The sequence below is a fragment of the Carlito syrichta genome, unplaced genomic scaffold, assembly GCF_000164805.1.
Source record: "Carlito syrichta isolate Samal-C Ts95f unplaced genomic scaffold, Tarsius_syrichta-2.0.1 Scaffold302936, whole genome shotgun sequence".
NCBI classification, from domain to species: Eukaryota; Metazoa; Chordata; class Mammalia; order Primates; family Tarsiidae; genus Carlito; species Carlito syrichta.
In genome coordinates this window covers 206649-231514 of record NW_007247032.1, presented here as the reverse complement: position 1 = coordinate 231514, position 24866 = coordinate 206649, and positions in this window count along the sequence as shown.

Here is a 24866-nt window from a genome sequence, read left to right as displayed (position 1 = left end):
TTCCCACAGATCCTAGGAAAAGAGATTTTAGCATGCTTCCCTGACTGGATTCAGAGGGCACAGAGAGACCAATGCTTAGGAATGATGCCAGAAGTTATTGGCAGCACAATGGAGGGGGAGGGAGAGGGGGAGGGGCAGCACCACTGACACTTTTTCCAGCTTAGGTCTGCTAACTACTTTCAACCTGTTTTGCGATGAGAGACCCAACTCAGTCCTTTCCTTTTTAACACCCAGTCATCTACCCAGGTCTTTAAAGATTCAGCTCATGATTAATATAAGACAACGCAGTAAACTGAGGAAGAAACAGTGCATGAGAAAATAAGACAAATTGGATACTCATACTGACAAACGGGAGATGCACACGCAAGCACAAAAACACACAAAAATCTAATTATATGTATATTTATACATATATATGTAAATGTAACCTATAGAAAGAGAGGTAGATATAGATAGGTTGAATGATAGATGTGATGCATCAGAGTATACATATATATGTAATGTGTGTGTGTGTATGTGTTTTTTATAATCAATATTTTTTATTATGATATTGTGGGGTACAGTTAAGGGTTAGGTATACAAATATGCTTTGTTCAGGCACCTTTGTTGATAAGAGGTGTCTCCGTCCCCAGACAGATGTTTACTACCATTAATTCCATCTCCCTTCCCCTCCCCCCCCATAGTTTCCCACCACTGTCAGTCATTTTTTTATGGTAATACGTTGGATGGTCAAGGTCTACTATATGAGTGAGAACATGTGATACTCAGATTTTTGTTTCTGTGAGAGGTCACTCAGCATTACAGACTCCAGTTCCATCCAGGTTGCTGCGAAATTCATGATTTTGTTCTTTTCAATGGCTGCATAGTATTCCATCATGTATGTGGACCACATTTTTTAATCCAGTTCTCTTTTGATGGGCAGTATGGTTGCTTCCAGGTTCTTGCTATTGTGAACAATGCTGCGACAAACATACATGTGCAGGTATCTTTTTTATAGAGTGATTTGAGTTCTTCAGGATAATTTAGACAATTTTTCTGAGTCTATTGATCTATTATTCATCAGATACTATTTCTGCTAGATGTTTTAAGATATAAAATTTTGCTATTGTATTACTTTTTATACTTTCTTAAGTTATAAGTTTTGTCTTCAGAGTTGAACCTTTAAGGACTTTTGACCTGGGCTGTACATCTGATAATTTATTAAAATTGCTTCCCTTCTAGAGTTTTCATATAAATAAGAACTACTAAGAGTTAACATTGTAATTAATGTATGTAATTAAAACTACTACATATAAGAAAACCAATTTTACATCCAAAGTATATAGGGAAAGTAAGATGTGTATTTTGCAAAAAGTTATAGGCATGTGTGTTTTTATTAAAGGAAAAGTAACACTGTTTAATTTAGAGATTACTAAGTTGCTTAAGTTAAAAAAATTAAAATGATGGATAAAACTAAATTGATATAGAAATTGGGAAAATAAATTTTGTACCAAAGTAAAGTAATAAGTCAAAACAGAAGGTCTAAGTATGTTGAAAATGTTGATAAAAGTTTGATCTTATGAAAAAATATTATGGGAGATCAAGTTGGCTAGCATTTCAAGGGGATCAATCTAGTTTTTCTACACATTAAACATTAATATCAAAATCACACTGCTGAAAGACCAGAATCTGAACCTCTATGTCAGAATAACAGGGCTTTCGTACAATATTAATCTGCTCACTAATAGAAAATTGTAAAAGATCTATGGAATCTTACGTTATGGTCAAACTGATAAAATTAGATAAGATTTGTTTATAAGGTTTTATTAAAATTAGCTTTTGTGTTAATAACATACTAATTCAAAGAAAAAACTTGTGTATTTTGAACAAGATTTTCATGTACTAGTTAAAATATAATAATAGATTTTTGTTTACCTTTTGAGTAAACTGAAGAAAAAGGGGCAAGAAAGATTCAGTTGGTTTCATGCAGTCTTTATTAGGTCATACTGTTTGAGAAACTATGTCTCCTCTCAAAGAATAAAAGTTTTGCTTGCCGGGCTCAGTAGCTCAACCTGTAACCCTTTTGGGAGGCTGAGGTGAGTGGTTTGCCTGAGCCCGCAGGTCCGAGACCTGCTTGGGTGGCGAGACCTCATCTCTACAATAAATCAAAAATTCAGCCAGGCATCTTAGCGTATGCCTGTAAGTCTGGGTACTCGGAAGGCTGAGGCAGAAGGATCTCCGGAGCCCAGCAGGTCGAGGCTGTGGTGGCCGGGAGCGGCCACTGCACTCCAGTCTGGGCAACAGAGTGAGACTCCAACTCAAAAAAAAAAAAAAAAGTTTTTGCTTTTTAAAATTGTTGCCTATGATGCAATAGCGAGTGTTTTAAAACTTTGATATTTGACAAATCTTTCAAAATTAAATTCTAAATTTAATCTTTTGACCTCATACTAACTTATTAGAAGTTCAAGAGAGACATATTTGGCTTATTTGGTGTGTCAAAATCATATAGAAAGCATTGTCAAATATGACAGGGTATTTAACTTACTCTGGGTTCTATTTATATAAATGTGTTATTAATATGTGTTCCAAAATTATATGACATTCCCATAATTCTTGTTTATCCTTTCAAAGAACCAGCTTTTTGTTTCATTGATTTCTTGTATTATCTTTTTGTCTTCTATGTCCTGGATTTGGACTTTTATTTTGGTGATCTGGATTCTTCTGCTGAAAGTAGGATTTTTATGGCCTTGCTTTTCCAGCTTTTATAGGTGGCTTCTTAGGTTGTTAATTTGTGATCCTTCCATTTTCTTCATGTGTGTTTGTAGGGATATACATTCCCCTCTTACTACAGCTTTCATGGTGTCCCAGAGATTTTGGTAAGATGTTTCTTCATTTTCACTTGTTTCCAGGTATCTTTTAATCTCTGTTTTGATTTCATCATTGATCCAGGAGTTGTTTAGCATCATGCTGTTTAGTGTCCATGTCCTCATGGGTTTTGGGGGGAACCTGTTGGTGCTAATGATTATTTTCATTCCACTGTGGTCCAAGAAGGTGCATGGTAAAATTTCAGTCCTTTAAATTTACTTATGCTTGATTTATGGCCAAGTATGTGGTCGATCTTAGAGTACGTTCCATGTGGTGATGAGTAGAATGTGTATTCAGTGGCCTTTGCATGGAGGGTTCTGTAGGTATCAATTAAGTCCATTTGATCAAGAGTCACACTGAGGTTTCAGATCTCGTTGCTGATTTTTTGTCCTGATGATCTGTCTAGGGTTGTGATTGGGGTATTGAAGTTCCCAGCTATGATGGTATTGGAGTTGATATCTTTTTTTCGTTTACCTAGAAGGTGGTTTATGAAAGTTGGTGCTCCTATGTTGGGTGCATATATGTTTAGGATGGATTTTCTTGTTGATGGATTGAACCTTTTATCATTATGTAGTGGCCTTCTGTATCTTTTTTAATTTTTGATAGCTTACAGGGTATTTGGTCTGAGATTAAGATCACGACTCCTCCTTTCTTTTGTATTCCATTCACCTGAAAATTTGTTTCCCATCCTCCTACTTTGAGTCTGTGAGTGTCCTTTCTTGTGAGGTGAGTCTCTTGAAGGCAATAGATTATTGCCTCGTGATATTTTATCCATTTTGCCATTCTATGTCTTTTCAGTGGTGCATTTAGTCCATTCACATTCAAACTAATTATTAAAATGTAAAAGTTGATCCCTATCATAATGTTCTTTCAGAGTTGTTCTTCCTGTTTGTGTGTTGTCTTTCTTTTGGTTTTAGAGTTGGATCATGTGTGTTTTTAATCTTTTGCCTGTACTTTTGTGAAGAACGTTGTTGTTCTTTTTTCCTTTTCTTCTGTGTTCAATACTTTCTTAAGTGTTTCTTGTAGTGGTAGTCTGGTGGCAGCATAGGTTCTTAGGGATTGGATATCTGGGAAAGGTTTCAATTCTCCCTCACTGATGAAGCTTAGCTTGGCTGGGTAGGTTATTCTTGGTTGAAATTGTTTATCTTTTAGAACTTTGAAGATAGGGCTCCAAGCTCCCCTAGCCTGGAGGGTTTCTGTAGATAAATCTGCTGCTATTCTAATTGGTCTTCCCTGGTACATAGTCTGACCTTTTTCTCTTGTAGCTTTTAGGATTTTTTCTTTTATACCTACTTTGTTTAGGTGAATTATTATATGTCTAGGAGTGGTCTTCTCATTTGTTGTCTTGCAGGGGTTCTCTGAATCTCTTGTGTCTGAATTTTTTCATCCTTGATGAGATGAAGGAAGTTTTCTTGAATGATTTCATGAAATATTTGGTCCAGTGTGGCCTCTGTTTCTCTCTCTGCCTCAGGAAGGCCAATTACTCTTAGGTTCGGTCTCTTGAAGTGATCATTCATCTCTTGAAGGTTTTGTTCTGTCTTTTTGAGCTTCTTTTCTATGCTTTTGACAGTTTGGGTGAGTTCTGTGTTTTGGTCTTCGAGCTCTGAGATTCTTTCTTCTGCTTGGCTAATTCTGCTTTCCATGCTTATTAGTCTGTTATTCATTTCTATCACAGTATGCTTTACTGCTGTTATTTCTGACATCAGATCCTTCCTATTTTCCTCTTGTCTTTCCTCAAATTTTTAAATTCTCTCGATTAATGTCTTGATGTCTGGGTTTGTTGCATGTGACCAGTCATTCTGGGGGCTCTTCATTGTTTGTGTTCCCAAATCTGTTTTCTCAGTGTCTGATCTCCCAGGGATCTTTGTGAGACCTATATTCTTCTTCATTTGTGCGGTTCCCCCCCCCCCCCGCTTTTTCCTTCCCTTCACGTCACCATCTTCTTTAATTCTTTTATTCAGGGATAGAGGGATTGGTTTTACTTCTGTTTGTTCAATCTCCTATTCTTTATGTATGTCCTCTTACTTTGTTCAATTCTGGAGTTGCACTGTAGGTTGGGGGTGGCCTTTTTTACAGTTTTGAGATTTACTTAAGTGGGGAACTATGATTCAAAATCTATTTGCAGGTCCTGGTATTCGCCAAGAGGTGTATGGATAATCTGAAGCCCACTTCCCACTGCCTTGGAATCTGTCCATGCAGTGGGGCTGTAGGTTTACTCCCTGAAATAAAATGTGTTTAGCAGAGGGAAGAGAATGGAGCAAACAGTTGGGGGAAGAGAAGGGTGGAGAGAGAGAGGAGTAAGGGAGAAACAGATGAGTGTACCAACAAATGGAGAGAGAGACCTATACTGAAACAGATAAAAATAATAGACCACGGCTACAGACTAACCCAACTCCCAGACAAAAAAATAAAACATACAATGATTCTAACATACAAGCTAACCAACCACCTTATTGGTGTGCTGTTCCTCTATACAAAGATATGGTTTACAGTGAGAAAAAAGAGAAGAAAAGGAAGAGAAAAAGAAAAAAGAGGAACTAAACAGTAGGAATAGAATTAAGTCATTAAACTAACAGAACCAACCGAGCACACTCTGAGCCTTTTCGTTTTAAGTCCAATGTCCTTTCAGCTCTGATTTCTAGCTTTCTTTTCAAGCTGGTAAATTAGTTCGCAGTTAGGGTCAGTTGCCCCTGGCCTGCTATGAAGGACAGTTCAGATCACCCTCCGTTCACCACTCAAATCTGGCCTGTCTCTCTTTTTTCAAGCTTGTTTCTCCCATTTCGGTGTTGTTACTTTGAATCGCCAGCAGGTGGTGCTATCTCAGCTGCTCTCCCCAGAGGTGGTGGAGCCGGACAGGAGTTCCGCAGAGGCCGGAGATAGGAGCCTGCCTCAGGGCACATGGGAGGAGACCCACGGCAGGACGTCACGGTGGCAGCAGAGGTGGCAGCGATCCCAGCATATCTTGCCTGCAGGAGCTTCAAGGACTGATGTCGTGGATCCCCTCAGGCACGGGTGGCATGATGCGCTATGGCTGCCACGTAGGCGTGGCAGCACCAGCGGCTGCTGCGCCTGCGGCTGCAGTGGTTGTCCAGACTGCTGCGATGCCCCAGTGATGGTGACGGCCGAGCTCCGTGTGAAAAGCAGGCTGCCGACGTTGGGGTCTGCAGCCCTGGGGAAGAGAGCCAGAGACCCTCTGGGTTCTCCTTTGCAGAGGGTTTCATAGACCAGGTTGCCCCGTCGCCATCTTGCTGAAAGTCCTATTCATTTTCTTAATTGTGATGATACTTTTATGAGTGTGTACATAGGCCAAAACCCATATTGTACAATTAAATCATATGTTGTTTATTGTTTGCCATTTATGCCTCAAGAAATGTATTGCCCTGAGATAGTTACTAAAATAGGTCTTATGGAAAAAAATAAGCCAGTCCCTATGTGACACTAAACAATATCCTGGGCCTATGGTGGTCTTTCAGATAAATTGCCATAAATCATGTTTTTAAAATATAGTGAATTTAGTAAATTTATTTTTAAAAGTTACCTCAAGTTTGTTGCTTTAGACCTACAATTTGCAAAATGTTGTGATAAGTTTGAAGCCCAAATTAGAGCTACCCATGTGACCAAAATAAAAAAATTATAAATAGCCGGGCTCAGTGTCTCAGCCTGTAATCCCGCGCCTTTGGGAGGCTGAGGTGAGTGGATTGCCTAAGCCCGCGAGTTCGAGACCCGCCTGGGCAGCGAGACCTCATCTCTACAATAAATCAAAAAATCAGCCGGGCGTGGTAGTGCATGCCTGGAATTCCGGCTACTTGGAAGGCTGAGGCGGAAGGATCACCGGAGCCCAGCAGGTCGAGGCTACGGTGGCCGGGAGCGGCCACTGCACTCCAGTCTGGGCAACAGTATTTGGTTTTCTTTGTAACAGGACACAACTGGAGACACTGATTATTTTACCAAGGCTTTGACTGGAATGGCATATTTTCAGATGTGACCAGACTACTTTGAGGAATTGAGATTGACTTTATTTATTGAGCCAATAAAAGTCCCAAAAAGAACTGACCTCGTACTTTGTCTACACAGTTCCTTTACAGGGTTCTTGTCCTGTGGTAAGTAAAGAATGTCAGTTTCTGACAGACCCAGGAACCCTGAGTTATTTGGGGACATCAAGAAGAGATAAATTCACTTCAATTTATAAAGGTATCTAAGACAAGGTAAATTCTTGACTGGGCTTAAGAAGCCTTTAAAAGTCTCGGAGATTCCTTATGGAAAAGTTCCACCAAAGCCAATTTAAAAGGAAGCTACTGGCTAATAATTATTCTTATTGCCCTTTATGCAAATTATTGAGATAAGAATAAACCTAAGATTTGTTTTGCAAATAAATTAGTCTTACTATGATTTTGTCTTTGGTAGAAATGGAGAACTGGAGAGAGAAAATTATGTTTTAAGATAAACTATTTTTATAAATAAATAAACTATAGTACACCTGTTATTAGATTTTAATCTTGCCTGTTATATTTCAGTTTTTATTATTTGTCTACAGTTTCTTTGGACTGAATCTTGAATTCTTTCTTGGCTACACATCTCTAAACTAACATTTTCAGTATTTTCTTTCTTTTTCTCCCCTTTGTTTCTTACTTGGAACCACTAGAAATTAAAACTGCTTTTCTTAAAGGCTTGAAAAATGAAGCTAGACAATAAAGTTTGGGAAAAATAGCTACTGTATAAATATATGCAAAATACCTTCATGTTTGGCTACTGACATATAGATTTCCAGTATCTAGCCTGAATCAGTTTTCCAAGATTTGCTTTCCCATTTTTTTGCTATAATCTGACCTTGGTCCCTTTTTTCACCTTTTTTCCTCCCTTTGTTTCTTTTCTTTGTCCATCTCCTATTATTCTACAAGGGACACAAGCCTTAAATGTCACCTAGGAATGAGTCTCCTTAACAACGTGAGACTTGACCTGCTAGGAGCAAATGGTCCTAGAGACAAGGGATCAGATAAAAATCTGTGACCAGGATTCATTTTCTTCAATGCTTTCTCCTAAAAATTTTGAAGAAGAGGGGGAAAATGTGAAAGAAAAGAGAATCTGGGACTCTAAGCTCAGTATGTCAAAGGAAAAGTTAAGCTTGGGAACCAAGTTACACATACACAAAAACTGCCTTCCTTTTGTCCCTGAACAGAATCTGCAATGATAGGGAGCCACATAATTTCCCAGATGGCCTCTATCACGAATTGCTCACAAGAAAACTTCATGCGGGCCCCAAAATCTTTCAGTATACATATGCCCACTGTTGACTAGCCCTAAGCAAGAGTTATTTTGGATCTCACCAAGACAATGTGTATTAACAGATTACATTCACAAGAATGGGACAAGAACAAAACTAGAAATCATCCTTTTGCCCACTTTGAGACAAATGCATAATTGATTTCCTTTTCTATATTTCCCTGTTTACTTTATCTTATTTAAAATGTAGATTTGCTGAGCACTGGATGAGGGCAACACATAAATGACTCTTTCTCTACCCCTTTTCTCATATATAAAATATAAGTTCACTGAACACTAATCAAAGCCTCACAAGAATGTAAACGCTTGCCTCCTTGTTTACCTGCTACCCTTCTTTTTTTCTTTTTCATCTTTCCCCTCCTGCCCACTCTTTCCCCTTTAAATATAGAAGTCTTCAAAACCCACTTTGAAAAGCATAGATCAGACACTGCTGTGATTTGTGTTTCTTTTTCCAAGACACACCCTAAACACTGACAAAATAAACCTCAAAATCAATTGAGACATGCCACGGTCATTTTTTCAAGCTATAATACCCATTGATATTTTAAGTCAGGCATGTTTAACTTTGCATACTTTTGGAAAGGTATCTTCCTATCTTAAGCATAATTTCTACACTCCTTTTTAATCAGATAATCTTACTGGAGTTAAACAGTTATTTATAAATACAACTACCTGAAGTTAGATACTCCCTTATACAAGGAAGTATAAGCATTCTGCCACATGAATCCAAACAATAATACAGTCAATGAAAAATGAGGGGGAAGGGATTTGCCATATTTAAATTTTGAACTGCTGCATAATTTGGGATACATGGTTATAAAGAAGAGGAATTCCTCCTGTCTGTCAGCTGGGACTCAGATTTGAGTTATCAGTTTATTAGATCAAATTGGTGTCTGTAGGGGTCCGGGCTCTGGCATTCAGAAAGAAGGAGAGAGATTCAAGCTGCAAGCAACAGAAACAATCTTCAAAGAGATCTGAGAGTTCATACAAATATATCTAGTTCTTAATATAAAAGAGGAACACATTCTTGAATTTGGTAGTGGTAAGAGAGTGCTCTACCTGTAGGGAGTATGCAGAAGTCTAGTCACCTATAATTTTATTATTGTAGGGCAATATCCTCTTTATCTTTGAATCACTAGCACAATGGTTTATTCATAATGGGCACTTAATACATGGATAATAAACTGAATTGGTTTCTAGGAAGCAAACTGTTCCTGATAGCAGAGGTTAAAAATTAACTTCTTTGGATGTTTTTTAAGTTCCAAAAGCTTGGGGAGCTATGATAGGAAAGAAAGAATTAGAAACTCAGTGCCACCTAGTTCATGTATCTAGTACTTGCTCTACAGATCTCTTAATTGAATTAAAATGTCACAAGAATAATGAAATAGAAAATCTAGCTTCTATTTGTTAAAACTGAGTTTAAGTTACAGTACTGGCTAGAAAAAAAAATAGATTTGTCATTACCCAGAAATAATGACTTACTAATTTAGATAATATAGGTTTTTAAAGTATTTATTTAATGGCAATAATTTGATTGATGTCATGCTTTAAGGCATAGTCATGGTTATCACAAAATGTTGCCACGGGCAGAGGTGAAACAGATCTGCTAAAAGATTTGGAACTTGATTTGAAGAAAAGAGTTTTATGGGAAAAAATCTTCTAGCTCTAAGAAAAATTAGCAAGATCACTTTAGGGAGTTTATTACTCCTGCTTATGACATACACCTTAGATTCAAAGAAAATTTTCAAGGTTATAACTGGTATTAAATAAAAATTATAAGAGACCATTGTTTTGGACTAAGCTTCTGGAATAGGCCCCAACAGACCAGACTAAAAATAAATATGGAGTCACCCATGCTAAAGTTCCACATGACCAAACCCAAACTAAGGTATTATTTGACCTCAGAAATCATGAGAAAAAGATAACAGCCAAATTGCTTAAAGGCCAGATTAATTTTTTTATTGATGTGAAAAATTTTACAGATTTATAGGGTACATGTGAGTATTTGCTATGCACATAGAATGTATAATGAATGATCAAGTCAGAGTATTTCAAATCTTTAATCAGCATGATACTAAAGTTCCATCTGCTTTAATACTCCTATGAAACATTAGCCTGAAGTAGCCTAATGTTAACTAAACAATTTTTTTTATTGTTCTGTCTCCCTGTCCCTACCTGACAAGAAAATTAGCTTTGAAATGACCTGCACATCCTTTGTTCTTTGCCTCTGCATTCTTCAACCCTTCTTTGTCTATAAAACCAACCTCTTCTGCATTTCATTGGAACATTCATTCTCTTTTATGGAATGAAGCATTGTCCAATTCTAGAATTGTAATAAAGTCAGTTAAAATATTTAAACTAGCTTTGTTGTGATTTTGTCCTTTGGTGCTATGTGTATGTACATATGTATGTATGTATACACACATACACACACACATATATGCAAGAGTGTCTATACTTCCATCAGATAAAATACATTTTAAGTCTAAAATTGTTAAAAGAGACAGAAAGTCATTATATAATTATAAAAGTGTCAATTTAACAGGAAAATAAAATAATTATAACCATATACTCACCAACATCATATCACCTAAAAATAAAAAGCAAATATGGACAAATCTGAAAATAGAAATTGACAGCAACAAAATAATTGTAGGAGACAAACACTCCATTTACAATAATGGATAGAACATTCAGACACAAAATCAATAAAGATACAGCTGACTGGAGCCACATTATAGACCAAATACACCCAACAGACATATATAAAACTTTCCATCCAGCAGCAGAGAAATACACATTCTTCCTAAGTGCACCGACAGAACATTCTCCATGTTAGGTCACAAAACAAGTCCTAATAAATAAACACCAAAATCATTCCAAGTATCTTTTCTTATCACAATGGAGTGAGAAGAGAAATTAATGGTAGTAAGAAAAATGGAAATTCACAAATATGTGGAAACTAAACAACACAATCTTGAATAACCTTTGGGTCAAAGAGAAAATCAAAATAAAATATTAAATATCTTGAAACAACAAAATGAAAAAAAAATAGCAAACCCATGAGATTTAACAAAAAAGTAGTACTGAGACAGAAACTTATAGCAATAAATGTCTATCTTTATAGAAAAGGAAAATCTCAAATAGACACACTAACTTTATACCCCAAGGAACAAAAAAAGAATAACTTAAGTCCAAATTTAATTGAAAAAGAAACTATAAAGAGTAGAGAAGTAATAAATCAAATAGAGAATACAAAAAAAGAATCAAGTCAATAAACTAAGAGTCAATTTTTGAAAAGATAAACAAAATTAATGAACTCTTAGGTAAACTAAGAAAAAAAAGAGATAAGCCTCAAATACATAAAATCAGAAATGAAAAAGAAGACATTATCACATACATCTCAAAAATAAAAAGGAACATAAGGGACCATTATGAACAATTATATGCCAACAACTGAATAACATAGGAAAAAAGGAAAAACTCCTAGAAATACAATCCATTAAAAGAATCAAGAAGAAATAGAAAATCTGAACAGAACAATGGCAAATAAAAAAAATTGAATCACTAATCAAAAATCTTTCAACAAAAAAAGCTCAAGACCAGATGACTTCAATCAAACACTTAAAAAATAATGTCAATTTTTTCTAAACTTTCCCCCCCAAAATAGGATAAAATGGAAAACTCCCAAAATCATTCTATGAACTCAGCATATCCCTAATACCCAAACCAGGCAAAGACACTACAAGAAAAGAAACTACAGATCAATATACCTGATGAACATAAATGCCAAATCCTTAATTACAGTAGCAAACCTATTTCCATAGAATACTAAAAGAATCATACACCATGACCAAGTGGAATTTATTCCTGAAATGTAAGAATGGCTCAACATATACAGATGAATTAAATTAAAAGAAAAAAAAAGATAATCTCAATAGATTCAGAAAAAGCATTTGACAAAGTTCAACATTTATTCATGATTAAAACTCTTAATAAAGCTGAGCACCATGGCTCATGCCCATAATTCCAGCACTTTGGTAGGCCAAAGCAGGAGGATTGCTAGAGAACAGGAGTTCAAGACCAGTCTAGGCAACACAGCAAGACCTTGTCTCAACAAAAAAATTGAAAAAATTAGTCAGGCATGGTGGTGCTCACCTACAGTCCCAGCTATTCAGGAGGCTGACACAGGAAGATTACTTAAGCTCAGGAGTTGGAGGTTGCAGTGAACCATAGTCATGCCACTGCATTCCAGCCTGAGCAACAGATTGAGATCTTGATTCAAAACAAAACAAACAAACAAAAAAACTTTTAACAAAATAGGCATAGAAGGCACATAGTAAAGGCCATATATGAAAAACTCACAGTTAATATCATATCAATGGGGAAAACCAAAAATTTTCCCTCTAAGATTTGGTGAAAGGCAAGCTGCTCACTTTTGCTACTTTTTTCAATATGGTGCTAGAAGTAATAACCAGAGAAATTAGACATAAAAAATTAAAACCACTCAAATTGTATAGTAATAAGTAAAATGTGTCTATTTCCCAATGACATAATCATATAAGCAGAAGACCCTAAAGATTCCACAAAAATTTTTTTAAAACTAATAAATTCAATAAATGTCAAAATACAAAATCAACATACAAAAACCCATCACATTTTCATATACAAATGGAAATGGTCAGAAAATAAATCAAGAAAATAGTCTCATTCGCAATAGCAACAAACAGAACCAACTTTATGTTGAGTCAACTTAACCACTTAAAAGTGAAAGACTTGACAATGAAAATTATAAAACAGTGATGAAGAAAAGTAAAGAAGACAGATAAATCAAGATATCCTGTAGCCAATATTGGAAGAATTAACATTTTTAAAATGTCAATACTACACAAAGCAATATACAGATTCAATGTAATCTCTATCAAAATCCCATTGGTACTCTTTACAAAAATAGAAAAATCAATCCCAAAGTTTCTATAAAATCACAAAAGATCCCATAATAACCAAAGCAACCTTGAATAAGAAAAACTATGGTGAAGGCATCACACTTCCTGATTTCAAAATATATTACAAAGCTACAATAAGCAAAACAATATGGGGCTAGCATAAAAATAGATACATAGATCCATGGAAAAGAGTAAAGAGCTCCAAAATACATTCATGCATCTATGATCAACTGATCTTCTGTAAGGATGACAGAGAGTTCACAATGAGAAAAAGATAATCTCTTCAATAAATAGTGTTGGGAAAACTAGATATCCACAAGCAGAAGAATGAAGCTAGATCCTCATCTTGCACCAAGCACATACACACAAAAAAACTCAAAATAGGTTAAGGACTTATGTGTAAGAACTGAGACCATAAAAATGCTAAAATAAAACATAGGGAAAATTTTTTTAACATAGGTATGGGTAATTATCATTCGTATATGATACGAAAAACAGGTAACAAAAGGAAAAGTGACAAATGAGATTGCATCAGCTAAAAAGCTTCAACAAATTTTTAAAAATCCAAAGAGTGAAAAGGGAAAATATACCATGTGAAAAAAAGTCAAAATGGACAAAGGAACTGAAAAGACATTTCTCAAAATAATACATACAAATGTCCAACAGGTATATGAAAAAGTGCTCAACTTTACTATTTATCAGGAAAATGCAAATCAAGCCCACAATGAGATATCACCTCACACCTGCTAGCTTTTATCAAAAAAGACAATAGATAACAAGTTTGGCAACGGTGTGAAGAAAAAGGAATTTTTGTACACTGTTGGTGGGGATACAAATTGCAACAGCCATTATAGAAAACAGTATGGAGGATCTTCAAAAAGTTAAAAATAGAACCACCATATGATTTAGAAATTATATTTTTGAATATATATCCAAAGGCAATAAAACCACTGTCTTGAAGAAATACTTGCATTCCTATATTCATTGCTGTGTTATTCATTATAGCCAAGCTACAAAAAACTATCTACGAGTCCATCAACAGAAAAATTGATAATGCAGAAAGATAAACACTGCATGATCTCACTTACATGTGGAATCTAAAAATGTGAAACTCAGAAACAGAGAGTTTACCAGAGGCTAGACCACAATTAGATATCACCTCACACCAGTCAGAATGGCTACTATTAGTAAGTCAAAGAACAAAAGATGTTTGTGCAGTTGTCGAGAAAAGGAAATACTCATCTACTGTTGGTGGGATAATTCAGCCTCTACGGAAAACAGTATGGAAATTTCTCAAAGAATGAAAAATCAAATTACCATTTGACCCAGCAATCCTACTACTAGTAATCTACTCCCTCCCCCCTCCAAAAAAAAGAAAACAATATGTTAAAAAGATACCTGCATTCATATGTTCATTGCTGCACTATTCACAATAGCAAAATCATGGAACCCACTTAAGAGTCCACCAACAATTGAATGGATGACGAAACTGTACCCACATGTTTATCACAATTGCAAAAGATGTGGAATCAACCTAAATTACCATCAACTGATCAGTAGATAATGAAAATATACATATACACCATAGGATACTACACCATGGGATACTACACAACCATTAAAAAAGAATGAAATCATGCCCTTTTCAGTAACATGGACGGAGCTGGCGATCATCATCCTAAGTGAATTGACTCAGAAACAGAAAATCAAACACCACATGTCCTCACTCATGTGTTGGCTAAATGGTCACAAAGATGGAAATAATAAACACTAGAGTACCAAAAAAGAGGGTAGGTGGGTTAGAGTTTGGAAATTGTCTATGAGGTACAATGTTCATTATCTGGGGAATGGGACACCTGAGCCCCAATCCCCACCACTATACAATTATGTCTATGTAACAAACATGCATGCTTACTCTCTGAAACTAAAATAAAACAATTTTTTAAAATAAATAAATAAAAGTAAGATGTTTTGTAATAACTGCATATATATTCCTGAGTTCTCTAAATATCCTACTACTGGAAGAGAAACAAACCAATATTTTCTGCTACCAAGGTTGTCATCTAGTGTTAGAAAAAACAAATTCATACACATGACAATAAGGGAAATAAATGAAGTACTGATAATTTGACCATATCTCATAGAATACAGGTCCAATTTATTCCAATACTTCTATTTCTTAAGACAGTAGTTGTTTCAGTTTAAGCTGTGTCCAACCTTTTATCTCAACTTGGAGGTGAAAGAAAGAATAGACAGTTATGTAAGATTACAGTTAGCAGAAGTCACTTCTCTTTGGAGTTGTGCCAATATTGAAAAGTCTTTAATGGAAATAATGTCACAAAATTACTAGATGTACAGTACAGAAAGCTATATTCCTACAGAAGAAATTTTGTAATTTTTTTCACTGACAATTTTGTTCAGCTTTTTACGATCAGATATAATTCTGTTAGTCCAGTATTTGAGATGAACTCATCAATGCATTTCCAGTGTCTCCCTTATCCACTCATAAATTCTATACAGTGTATTCAAATAGACTTCCAGATATTCTGATGTGCATAGAAGCCTGTTTCTCTCTGTCTGTCTCTCTCTCGCTCGCTCGCTCGCTCTCTCTCTCTCTCTCTCGCTCTCTCTTGCTCTCTATTTCTCTCTCTCTCTCTCTCTCTCTCTCTCTCTCTCGCTCTCTATTTCTCTCTCTCTCTCTCTCTCTCTCTCTCTCTGTGTGTGTGTGTGTGTGTGTGTGTGTGTGTGTGTGTGTGTGTGTGTGTCTGTGGAGAGAGAGAGAGAGAGAGAGAGAGAGAGAGAGAGAGAAAGCACTTCAAATTGTTACATAAACACTTACCCAGTCTTTTTAATGCTAAAAATTCACTTTCCTTCACCTTTTATTTCAATTCTTGGAAACCCAAAATTTTCAGAAAATATACACAAACACTGAAGTAAAAGCACTGTAAATTACTTACAATAAGATACAGCCACTGGACCCTCTTTAGCTAAACAGATATACAGGCTATTAAATACTGAAGCCATTAAAGCAAATCAAATGAAATGTCTATTTATCGAGAAAAAATCAAATACATATTGTATGAGAAAGTCACCGCCTAGTAAGCAATAAATAATTGTATATTAATTTGTTTTTGTTATTTACCTCTACATAAGCATATTCAAAACCTACTTTGTATTAAGTCTAAATGGTTAGTGTACCTGTCGCTTAAGGTAGGAATTCCAATTCAATTTGCCTTTCATAAGTAACTTTATTCCTCTGTAGCAAAATTGCTTAAATTGATTTAGGCTCTTCAAAGTGCATATTGTATTACATATGATTCCAGTTAATTTTGCACCAAAGAATGTCCAAGACATGGAAAAAAATTGTACATTTGCCACATAAGAACTGAATATTGAAAGAGTCATGTCCTAATAGCAAAAGGTCAAATTACAGAAAAGACTAAAAAATTATGAGAAATATGTCTAGGTTCCCTCTCAAGTTCGATGAAACTCTGGGTGAAACAGTACCTTTCATTTTGCAATAAACTTCTTTGGCATGAAATTAATTGACTGCCACAGATAAAAGATTTAAAATGAGGGAAAACCATTTTAAGCAATATCTAAATTTAAGAAAAGTTTTAAGCATTAAAAACCAACAGGCATGAGCCGGTACAGTGGCTCATGCCTATAATCCCAGCACTTTAGGAGGCAAAAGAAGAGGATTGCTTGAGCCCAGGACTTCGAGACAAACCAGAGCAACATAACGAGATCTCGTTTCTACCAAAAAAAAAAAAAAAAAGTTAGCCAGGTTTGAAAATTAGCAATTTTGCTTGTGCCTGTGAGTCCCAGTTACTTGGGAGGTGAGATGGAAGGACTCTTCAGCCCAGAAGATCGAGGCTGTGGTGAACTGTGATGGTGCCACTATTCTACAACCTGGCAATAAAGTGAGACCCAGACTCAAAAAAAAAAAAAGAAAAAGAAAAAGAAAAACCAACAGACAGAAAAAAGAGAGAGGGAGGGTGGATGGGACGACGAAGAGAGGAACAAAGGAAAGGACACGGAAAGAGGAAAGAAGGAAGGGAGGAAAAGAGGGAGGGAGGATAGAGGGAAGAGAAGGAAAGAAAGCAGATAAAGATTTCTTTTCTCCTTTTTATTCAAGGCCAGGTGAACCTGTCACACTATACAACTTTATGTTTCATCAAAAGAAACTAGTTTCAGGAGAAACCAGTTTTTACTTTTATTCCTACAGAATAAAAAACAGGAAGCAAAAAGATAAATAAATGCAAATAAGGATATAACTGAAAAGAGGAAATTAAACCCTGCATATGTTATCTATCAACACTTCATATTCATCCCTTATTGAATTTACCGCTAGCTACTTAAAAAAATATATAACCACTAGAAAGGTCTCTAAACTGCATCAAAATATAATATACATGGTAGATATGGTGATGTGACACCCAGATCATCTGGAAGGAAATATCCGATGTCTAGCTTTTGAGAAGGAAGCCAGCAGACAGATCCTATCTGTCAGCTCCTTCTAGTTTTGCCTCAGTTGCCAAGAATAGCCTTACCCAAAGTCAAAACACTTCTAGGGCATCCCACATCTGGTGGCTGAGCCAGGGGAGGGCAAAAATACCTGGACATTTTGTCCCAAATCAAGACACTATGATGAACAATTGTTGATCCAGAGCTCCCCACTAGGTTAGACAAAACTATCAGGCTCTTCATCTCCTCTTCCTAATCTTTTGCATCTCCTTTAACAGACACTGATTCCTAATGTCTTGTTCCGCAAACTCTGTCTTACATCTGTTTCTGTGAAATCCAATCAGCAACAGTTGGTACCAGGAATGATCTGAGAGAGCAAGCAGTAAGATGGTGCTTTAGAGATAGGACACTCACCACCGTAGTGGCTATGAGGATTCCTGGTGGCAAGTGGTGCATGGTAAGCTTGTGGGCAAGGTGACGGTTAAATTGTTAAAACTTCACTGGTGAACCAGGAGAGTGTATCCGTGCAAAGAAATGCCCTAGTATGTGCAATGTACTGGACATGTGATACTTATGGAGAAAACATTAGATTAAAGGATAATGGAGTATATTAAAATATGCTCAGCCGGGCTCGATGGCTCAGCCTGTAATCCCGCGCCTTTGGGAGACTGAGGTGAGTGGATTGCCTGAGCCCGCGGGTTCGAGACCGGCCTGGGCAGCGAGACCTCATCTCTACAATAAATCAAAAAATCAGCCGGGTGTGGTAGCGCGCACCTGAAATTCCGGCTACTGGGAAGGCTGAGGCGGAAGGATCGCCGGAGCCCAGCAGGTCGAGGCGGCGGTGGCCGGGAGCGGCCACTGCACTCCAGTCTGGGTGACCGAGTGAGGCTCCAACTCAAAAAAATGAAATAAAATAAAATAAAATAAAATATGCTCAACATCATTAATCATTTAGAAAATGCAAATTAAAACCACAATATACCAGTTCACATCCAGTAGGATAGCTATAATTAAAAAGGAAGACAATAGCAAGTGTTTATGGAATGTGAAGAAACTGGAGGCCTCATATTTTGAGCTAATGGAAATACAAAAAGGTCCAGTCGCTTCAGAAAAAGTTCCTTTAAAAGTTTGTCATGGAGCCGGGTGTGGCGGCTCACACCTGTAATCCTAACACTTTGGGAGGCCAAGGCGAGAGGATTGCCTGAGTCCAGGAGTTCAAGACCAGCCTAGGGAATTTGGCAAGACCTTATCTCTACAATAAATCAAAACATTAGCTGGGTGTGGTGGCATGTGCCTGTGGGTCCAGCTACTTGGAAGGCTGAGGCGGAGGGATTGCCTGAGCCCAGCAGGTCGAGGCTGCGGTGGCTGTGAGCATGCCACTGCCCTTCAGCCTGGGTGACAGAGTGACAATCCACTCAAAAGAAAAGAAGTTAGTCATGGAGTTACCATATGATCCTGTAATTTCACAATTTCACACCTAGGTTAAGCTTTCCTAAGAAATGAAAACACATTTCTGCACAAAACCTTGTATCAAAATATTCACAGCAGTGTTATTCATAATAACCCAAAGTAGAATTAACCTAGATGTCCATCAACTACTGAATAAACAAAATGCTAATGTATCATACCATTGAATATTATTTGAGACTAAAAAGATATGAAGTACTGAAACATGTTACCATATGGATGAACCTTTAGAGATATGCTAAATGAAAGAAGCCAGTCACAGAAAACCACATATTGTATTATTTCATTTATTCAAATGTACAGAATAGGCAGATTCATATTCATAGAAAGCTAGTTTTTTTAGGGCATAAGGGAGGGAAGGAGTTACTGCTGATGGATATGGGTTTCTCTCAAGGAGAACAAAAATACCATAAAGTTAGGTCATGGTGATTGTTGTGCAACTCCATGAATATACTGAAAGACATTTAATGTAGACTTTGAATTATATATGGCATGTGAATTATACCTCAATAAAGCTGTCAAACTATTAAACACACCCTGACTTTGGAATGAAGTAAGGCCTTTCCCTTTGTCAGAAAATAAAAAAAAAAAGATAGTGGGATTGGATGGCTATAGCTAAATGTGACTGGTGAGTTTCAGAACAATAACAAACAGCTGAGACAGAGTAACAGAATTGAAAGTCAGGTGTGAAAGACAGTTGATCTCTTTGATAGCACAGAAAGAAGCAAGAGATAGCTAGCACCTAGAGGACTTGTAAAGACAAACTCCAAAAATAAGAGATAGCCTTTATAGAGATGCAGGGCCAGTCACACCCTTAAAAATGTAGAGTCTCTAGTTTCACGCTGGGACATTCTCCCAAAAGTAAAAGACAAGCTGGTGCTTCAAGTCCTAAAAGCCACGTATTTCACACTTTGGAATACTGTTCCCACTCAATTATTTTGTGACATGAAAGGCTGCCAGCTTTGAGCAGAACCCAGAGAATAAAAGGGTTCTGCAACAGTTCCACTCTGCAGTGCAAACAGCCTTGTGCTTAGCCCATAATCTTTGGCAGCAATTATCCTGTAGAAAACATCAATAGGAGGAAGAGATGCTATATGGAAATTGTGGCAAGCCCTAGTAGAAGAATCAGACTGCAGGCTCCCTGGGGTTCTGGAACAAGGCCATGCCATTTGTGACAAATTATATTCCTCTTGAAATAAAAAAAAAGAAAAGAAAACTTCAAGTGTATTACTGATCCCTGACTGAAATGGAAAGATTACCCATAGGACAATAAATGACCACTTGGCCAAAACTACTCATCATGAGTTAGAGTCTATAAAAGTCCCAAATTTTAAGGTTGAGAAAATCTCGCAAAAATTCAATGTAAGATGGCAGTGGTGCATCCAAGTTTGAGCATGAATAGTAATGGCCACAAATAAGCGGCATGGCAGGTAGTCTAGACTCCCATGCTAGACATCACTGCTGAACGAGGAGAAAAAAAAAACCCAAGATTGGTTTACTTGTAGATTGGCTTAGTATGTTCACTAGTCATCAAAGAAATGCAAATTAAAACCACACTGAGACACCACCTAACTCCAGTCAGGATGCCCATCATCAATAACTAAAAAACCAGCCAGGCTCCCAGCACTTTGGGAGGCTGAGGCGAGTGAATTGCCTGAGCCCATGGGTTCGAGACCCACCCAAGCAACTTGGCGAGACCTCGTCTCTACAATAAATAAAAAATTAGCTGGGCATGGTAGTGCGTGGCTATAGTTCCGGCTACATGGAAGGCTGAGGTGGAAGGATCGCTGGAGCCCAGCAGGTTGAGGCTACGGTGGCTGGGAGCTGTGCCACTGCACTCCAGTCTGGGCAACAGAGTGAGACTCCAACACACACACACACACACACACACACACACACACACACACACACACACAATCAAAAACCAAATGCTGGAGAGGTTGTGGGGAAAGGGGAACACTTCTATACTGTTGCTGGGACTATAACTAGTACAGCCTCTGTGGAAAACAGTTTGGCAATTCCTGAAAGATCTAAAATCGACCTTCCATATGACCCCACAATCCCCCTACTGGGAATATACCTGGAGGAACTCAAACCACTCTATGAAAAAGATACCTGCACATGCACATTGACTACAGCGTTATTCACAATAGCAAAAACATAGAACCAATCATGCTTCCCATCGAAAGAGGACTGGATAAAAAAATATGGTACTATACATGATGGAATATTACACAGCTATAAAGGACAAAATTATGAACTTTGCAGCAACTTGGATGGACTTAGAGTCTATAATACTGAGTGATCTATCACAGAAACAAAGAATTGAGTATCACATGTTCTCACTCACAGGCGGACCTTGGGCAATTATCATAAAACTACAAGAAAGGAATTGGCAGAGTGGGAAACTCTCAGGGAGGGGGCGGGATTGGCAGTAGTGGGAAACTGCCAGGGGAGGTGGGGGCACACTTCATCAACAAAGGTACCTGCATAATGGACATTTGTATACCTAACCTGAATTGTACCCCACATCTTTAAGATAAGATTTTTTTTAAGTGGATGACAGCTAAATTACAGCCTCACACAGTAATGACTTTGACAGACAGGGGTAAAGAAAAATCCTCCCAGAAGACAGAGCTTGAGGTAGTTCACCTGGTCATCCTTTATGTGTGGAAAGAGATGTATTTCAAGTTTTAAGTATATACAGACTCATGGACAGTAGTAAGTAGTCTGGCTGATGGTCAGAGACCTGGAAGGAGAAAGACTGGAAGATTGGGAAAAAGAAGTTCTGAGGTAGAGGCATGTAGAAGCTCTTTGTTTCACATGTTAACACGCGACAGAAATCATCTGTCATGGCAGAGGCATTAAACAGCAAAGTAGACAATGATCTACCTGGTCAATGTAAGTCAGTCAGCACCTCTCATCAGCCATCACAGTTCTGGAACAACGCCACATGAACAATGTAGCCAGGGTGGCGGGTGGAGGTGGAGATTATACATTTACCCAGCTACATGGATTCCCACTGACCAAGACTCATGTTGCTACTGCAGCCAATGATGGTTCAACCTGAAGGCAGCAATAACAACAACAAAACAGTTATTAGCCTTGATATATTCTCATTCCTTAAGGACCACAACCAACCCCTTGGTGGCAAGTCGATTAAACAGAACCCCTTATAGCCTGGAAAGTCTAATAGCTCATTTTCATAGGAATAAACACTTAGTTTATCTTTAATGCCTGTAGGGCTTCAACTAGCACCGTTATTTAACAGTTCACACAATGATTGATCCCCTGGTGTGTGAGATACCCTGATAGGCCTTATTCACCCCAGAACTTCCAGGATCACAGCTGTTTCTTCATCTCCTCTTCTCTAATAGCCATCTTATTTCCAAACTCTTTCTCAGCAACTGCTCTTTGAGAATTCAACTTGGAAAAATAAATTTAAGAGTTATTTTTATTCAGATTCACACATACTTGTGGTAGCAATGCTCACCATTATATTCCTTTCGTTAAGTGAAATACTCTCCTAGAATATGAAAATGTTATTGCTTAGTCTAAATAAACCTTTAAAAGTAATTTTAATAATTAAGATATTACCAAAGCTAAACATTTTAATTTTCCCATTTTAATTTTCTTTGATGTATCAGAAAGGACTACATTTAAAGTTATTAGATCAGATCCTAAAAATAAGATAATTTAACAAAAAATACTCATGATATTTTCACCCTTCAAACTGATTGAAGTAATTTTGGTAAAGAAGAATTTACATTTGAGCTTTTTTTTTTTTTTACGTTTTCTATTATTTTTCTACTCTTTTCAATTGAATGCTTACAAATATTTTGAAATCACTTGCACAATTCAAACTGAACAAATTACATTACAGTTTTTGGAACCTATTTTTATATTTTTCTATACTACTAATTTGAATATTTGAAAACATTTCAAAGCCATTTATTTGAGAAAAACAACACTAAATTAACATATTTAGGTGTTATTTAGGTCTGAGTTTTTTCAACGGTAAGACAAAGTTAATATTGGTGTTTAAATTCTCCCTGTTCCTTTTCTCACTAACATTTACCAAACACTCCCTCTCAAGAATGCATTTGGCAGATGAAAAGCACAGATGACCTGTCCCACAGCACATTCCTAACAGCTACATCTGGAGCTGATGTTATTTTTCTGGCTGCATTAGCATTCATCTGTGTGATAAATATCAACTGCCTGGGATTTCTAAGCTTTATACACTTGCTTGGATGATTTTGCACTTCTAGTCTTCGGCTCTTTATCATGTTCTTATGGCACTTTTGTCAGAATTCTTCCTGTAAGTAAAATTTTATGATAGAGAAGGGGATGTTCCATCATATCACAGCTTGAATTCTCAAATTTTCTGCATGAGTGAGAATGATAATTTGGAAATAATCCACAAACAACCAGGCCATTTTTCAGAATCAGGAATGGTGGTGGCATAATAACCAAACACTTTTTATCAATAATCAAATATAAAATTTGCAAAGTCCATCGTTATTATTATGATGATAAATAATGGTTTGTGTTTATATTCCATATTACATTTAACAAAGTGCATGTACATACATAATATCAATCAATCTTCAGAAATAAAAGATGAGCTTGTTTGGATAGTCCATAGTGTTTCAATTTTATAGAAGGAGATATTGGGGCCCAGAGAAACTGTGATTTAAATAGGGAGAGTTTCATGAAAATTATTAAGTTATTATAATAGAGTGATTATAAGATGTAAGAGAACTCTATGTGGTAATTTAAGGCTGGGTGATATTACTCAAGGAGGGACAAACTTGGAGGGAATCTTTTTCCCAAAGCTAGCGTATAGACCTCATTGGAGAAGACGGAGTTTCAGTTCACTGAACAGCAGAAAAGTATACATGCTACTTTGGTCCAGAGTTACAGGAAGTAAACCTCCCAGGTGCAGGCAAACAACATGAGTGGTGGGTGGGTACATGAGTGTGCAGGGCAAGTCAAGGTATGAGTGCTAAAAGGAGATAAGAGCATGCCATATTAGTGTTTTGAGGGCCAGCAGAATATGATCACCAGGCAGTGACAGAACCGTGTGATCACACATTCTTGACATATGGCTGGAATAGCACACCACTGGATGTTCTCACACTCACACTTCTCACCATAGTACAGCCGCTGGAGTCAGTAGAAGCCTCTTCCTCTTACAATGTCACTACAGCGCCCTCTAGTGAGAAAGCTTAACATCGTGTTCTCTTTAAAAAAGAAATGCTTAGCGGGCTCGGTGGCTCAGCCTGTAATCCCGTGCCTTTGGGAGGCTGAGGTGAGTAGATTGCCTGAGCCCGCGGGTTCGAGACCCGCCTGGGCAGCAAGACCTCATCTCTGCAATAAATCAAAAAATCAGCTGGGCGTGGTAGCACATGCCCATAATTCCGGCTACTTGGAAGGCTGAGGCAGAAGGATCACCGGAGCCCAGCAGGTCGAGGCTGCGGTGGCTGGGAGCGGCCACTGCACTCCAGTCTGGGCAACAGAGTGAGACTCCAACTCAAAAAAAAAAGAAAGAAAGAAATGCTTGATAGGAATTCTATTATCGCAGGGTGGGTATAAAAGGATAAATTTGAAGTTGAAAGGCAATAAATTAATAACTATCACAGCAACCTAAAAAGGGATCAGTTTTAGTATCTTAAACTATAAGGTTTTACACTTGACAAGCTAAATGAGACTTGTTCAATGAGCCTTGTCCATTGCCTTAATCCCAACCAACATGTCTACTCCTTTCATAAACCCATTGTGCCAACTTTTGAAAAGGCCGATGTGAGAACCTGACCGACATATGCTAATTTGGTTACACTACATGCTTGTGGGCAACTG